The sequence below is a fragment of the Octopus bimaculoides genome, chromosome 9 (genome assembly GCF_001194135.2).
Source record: "Octopus bimaculoides isolate UCB-OBI-ISO-001 chromosome 9, ASM119413v2, whole genome shotgun sequence".
Lineage (NCBI taxonomy): Eukaryota > Metazoa > Mollusca > Cephalopoda > Octopoda > Octopodidae > Octopus > Octopus bimaculoides.
In genome coordinates this window covers 77,816,965-77,822,349 of record NC_068989.1, presented here as the reverse complement: position 1 = coordinate 77,822,349, position 5,385 = coordinate 77,816,965, and positions in this window count along the sequence as shown.

Below are 5,385 nucleotides of genomic sequence, written 5' to 3'. Positions count from 1 at the left end.
TATATATATATATAAATTACTTAATAAATTGAAAGAGGTCGATATCTACCCAATACCATAGGGATTTAAATTTAGAATATATTGGACAATTTTCGTAGTCTGTGACAATTGGTCCCATGTATATAAACGATATGTCTTATCCTTTCAAATAATTATATCTAATTAAGAAACTAATTAATTTCTTTAGTTCACTTGTGTATCGATAATCGAATATTTCCCCATTGAAAAATATTTAAAATCACTTTTCTATTATCTAGTTTTCTTATTTGGTTTCAAAATACTTTAAACCCAATGACAATCGAAATTATGTCGCTCGCTGTAAGCTAAGACTATTCGGAAAAATATCATACGATGGTGACTAAAAAGTAGGTTGAATGCTGTCTATGCAACTCCTTTCATATATATTAATACAGTTTAATGTCAAGCAACATTTGTATCAGAAGACAATTCGGAAGTCGTTGTCATTTTCTGTTAGAAAATGGTAAAGGACTTTCTCAGTTGTGTCCAACGGCCTTTCGCATAGCTTAGTTTAAATCATTAAAAGTAAGAAAGTGTGTGTGTGCATGTGTGTATCTGTATGTTTATTTGTGTGCGCATATGTAGTGCGTGTGCGTGTGTGTGTGTGAGAGAGAGAGGTGGGAAAGTGAGAGCACTTAGTGAATACTTCATTTGGAAATCATTCAATGTGCTAATTCTACTACATTAGTAGTAAATTCCTTAACTTTGCATGTTTAAATTGTTATGAACAATTATAAATATATATATATATATATATACATAGACATATATTGTTATGAAGAATGATATATATATATATATTTTCGATTAAACAATAACCAGTGTATAACTGGTACTCATTTCATCAGCATTTGGGCCATTGAAAGCCTAAATCTAAATCTGGCCTTATTTATGTCTTTGAAAAGTAGATGGACGCCACTGATTACTGAACGTTGTCTTTTCTGCTAGAGCACCTTTTCTTCCAGTATATGTCATAACAAAACCAAAATTTTTCCTTTCTGTCTTCTAATTATGTAATAGTGATAGTTATGACTTTTGACGTTCATTAGCAGTTTAAATGATGTTTAATTGTTTCAAAAATTAAGTAGAAATTAATTGGTGATATGAACCAAATGAGTGCGTATTCCCGTTTCAAAATTTGATTCCTAGCGATTGAATTCAAGCACACTGTTCTATGCAACAAACGATGAGGTAGTTGTTTTTATGCTTTTCTCTATAATATCAGTTAGAGAAGAGAAGTAAATTTAATTTAACCAAGATGAGACTCAATACCGTTATCTCAACCACTTCGTTAACGCCATACTATGTGGATTAATAATTAACTAATTCCCAGCATAGTCATATTACGACAAATAATTTTGTTGTGAAATCCGTTTAGTGAAGCAAATACATAGCCGCTACCGCAATTTCTTGATCCAAGTAAACTGAAATATAAAGTCCACAACATTTTGGCTTGAATTCAGAACGTTAATGACAGTTATTTAATGGCATATATGATTGTGTCTATCACTATAACGTTTAAATTAATCCACATTTGCAATTAACAGTTCAACAGTGTAATATGTATAGGAAGACTGTTGGAAATTATGGTGGTTCGCCTATGAAATCTCTCAGGGTATTTAGTTTCGTCTATTAATATTGAAACCATACCGAACTCAGGTTTAACCCCACCCACCGTCTTTCCGTTATATGAGACTTTCTGCCTATATTAAAAATTACCATAATATGTGTGCCAAGATTTCTAATTTCCAAGATTTCTAATTACCATAATGTATGTACCAAGATTTCTAATTTCTGCGTCTGTGGCATATAATCGACTTTACTAGTGTTTGCCACTCATATCTGTTGGTAAATGAATATAGGACTACCAGAATCAGTAAAGAGACGCGTCGAATGCATTGGAATATCTGTTTTCGCACCATTCACTTCAACTTTAAACTCCGCTGAAATGAGGTTTTTTATTTCATTTTTTTTCGGAATGTATAAACAAAACACAAGTGTAGTTCTGAACGTTTTTCACATTTTTCTCCCCGATTCTGCCTGGAATATACTCAAAAGCCCAAGGTCTAGAGAGACTTTCCGAATTCTCTTGAACTATTTCAGCCTGAAAATATTCCTCATGGTATTCATGTCCCCTGCACATTAATTTCAATACTAGGAATTCAGTTGACCGAGAGAGAGAGAGAGAGAGGGGGAGGAGAACGAAAGAAAGACAATATCTATGACCACTTTTCAGCTTAAGTCTGTAAGAGGAAGACATTTCACATCAATTCTTTATTGCTGACTGCATCTTTACAAACAAACGTTAATTTGTCTCTCACTATCCAAAGAGAGACACCGCAAATTTTAAACTTCAATCATACTTACAAGCATGCACATATGTACAGAAATTCAAACACATAAACACACAAAACCAACACACACACACACACACACGCAACACCTACATATATTATCATTAAAGAGAAAGATTCGCTGAGAAGATAGAATTTCAGGCATTTAGTGTAAGAGCAGATTTACAAATGATATAGATCGCTCTTCTACGTCTAGTAGGTTAGAGTCATAGGACAGTTTGTAATAATTTATTCCACTTAAAAAAACTAGAAACATACAACCGGATTCGCTAAAACAAAAACTACAGTAAACGCTCTTCCACTAAATATCGATTTTAAATCAACGAACTACTTGTGTAACATGTTCCAAATCCAAAGATTTCGTTCCATCTGTATTCATGTCTTCATATGTATTCTGTAGGTTTGGCGCAATAAATAATGCAATTTCTGCTTCGTCGTAGAAACGTTCAATACAATAGCGACATGCTTAGTACAAATTATACTTTATATTACTTATCGAAATCCTGATCATAAGATAAATCTAAATTGGCAGATTACATTCACACGCATGCACCAATACACACACACACACACATGCATGCGTGTGTCTGTGTATGTGTGTATGTGTGTATGTGCGTGTAGTGTGTGTGTTTGTGGATAATAGTCCAGACAGTAATATTTGCATAATATGGTAAAGCTTTTGGTAATTCACATCCTACTGGTTCATGAACGGACTTCAAAGAAAAAAGTTTACCCCACCTCTGCCAATATTTTTGTGCTTCAAGTCACGTAAACGACAAAGATTGGTTCGATGAAAATATTCCAGAAATATCTAAGCTCTTAGACATCAAACATAAATTACATGAGAAATTGCTTAATTCTAATTTATCCGGAAAGGAACATTTGAAGACAAGAATTTTGCTGAACTACCATAAATCAGAGTTTTAACGAACGGTGAGGATGAAGAATAACGTGTGGTGGTTGAGCATATTCATAGCTATACCTGTGGTTTTTGCCAAAAAAATGTTTATATAAGACCTTGTTAAAACATTAGGTTCATACTAATGCACTACTGCTCCTCACATTTCCAATGATGGATTAGAGATGATCAATGATACATGACGTATTCTGAAGACATGGACAGAGCATTCACAGATATTATTAATAGCCAACAACAATGTATGAGACTGTTATAAAATACTTTATGTCGTCTTGTAATCTTAAAATTGTAATATCAAAATAGAAATCAAAATTATCAATTAACATATCAGTCCTCAAAAGACACCTAGAGTTGATGATATCGCAGCTGACTTTATTTAGCATAATAAATCTATAATGACGTTATTTAGCATAATAAATCTTTGAATGACTGCGTGTCGATTGGTTGTCGACACGCAGTTCTACAAAAGTGGAAATATGTCGTTCACCAGAAACGGTGTCAAGGTAGAGTGAGATAACTTTCATGGTATTTCGTTCTTTTTAAATTGTATACTCATTCACTATCGCTGACTGTCAATATGGACTTGTATTTGATTTATATCAGGAACAACAGATATGACAGATGGCGCATGACAGGTGGAAAAGAATGGTTCACAGTGAATAAAAATGTGCTGCAAAAGACTCTGAACTTTAAGAGAAACCGACTAATATTTTTGATATATTTGTACCACTGCTCACTAGTACTTCAAATGGTGTTCTGTCGACAATTCTCCCACCATATTCTGTGAGAAATTAAACTTCCGCTTAATTTCCAATCATAATTAGTCAGCCTTTTAAGAAATGCAAACTGTATATGTTTGACCACTAACGCATGTCAGGGGAAATATTTAAATTGAATCCTTTCAAATCTAAAAAAAACATTTACTCTTTTCTCGCTATTTTCACACGGTACAGGAAAACTCAGAAAACAATTAAGAAATGATAATTTGTTGGTGCCAACGAAATAGCTATAGACATAATTTATGTTAATTATTGCCTTTGTAATTCCGTTAACTCCAAATGTTTCGTATGTGAATCCAGTCAATCTTCACTGAACAGACTTGTGTCTACAGTTTCGAAAAATTTAGTCCATCTGTGATATGAAATCCTACCTTAACCCAATCATTGATGCTTGTTGACGTCAAATGTTTTCTGATGCTTGTTAATATTTATCCAGCTTTCATTGAAAAGCAAAGATATTTTATTTAATATTATAAGGTATTTTTTGAGAGGGCGCAAAATAAAGATGGATCTTATTCTATAATGCAACTTTGTACTACAAACTATGTCTAAAGATTTTAGCCAACTCGGCAAATCACAGACAAAATTAAACACTGAGTCTCTATATGGAGGGTTTCCTTTCGATTATGTTTTGAGATATCGCCTGGGACCGAATACCCACTTCATCTGTCCTCGGAGCCATTTTTCATATTATTGGTAATCATTTAGGCACATCAGAATGGCTGATAGGAATATTACAACACACATTCGGTAGCCACTTTAATTAATAAATTGCTGGCGCGTTGATTTAGTTTTGTTTCTGTGTTTTTTGGTAATGTAGGCAAGAACTACCGAAGGTGGCCCATATTGTATGTAATACATACAAGTATTCTCCTTGCCTTTATATAAAATGTCTGCTTATGAAATGACTTAATTCATCAGTGTTAGATTTTAATGGAACTAGATACATATTTGTTCCTGGTACTCTTAAACTAGTTACCCACGCTGATAATCGATTTTAAGAAATTTGATTATTTTCTGAATTTTTCGTCGAAGTTGTTCAGTAAATTTTCATAGTATATTTCAGTTCTTTGTTGAGGAATAATTTCATCTTACCCTTCTGGGTAAATTATCACTTTCATTCGTCTAAGTCATTTTTACTCGCATGTAACTTTATCCTACAATCCAGTTCAACGACGTGAATTCTTAGATTTTTCAGGAGTTTCTTCATTCCACTATAACTGCCACGTAATTTAAATTCAATGCTAGAATGTGTGTATGTGTGAGTATGTATATGTATGTATGTATGTATGTATGTATGTATGTATGTATGTAT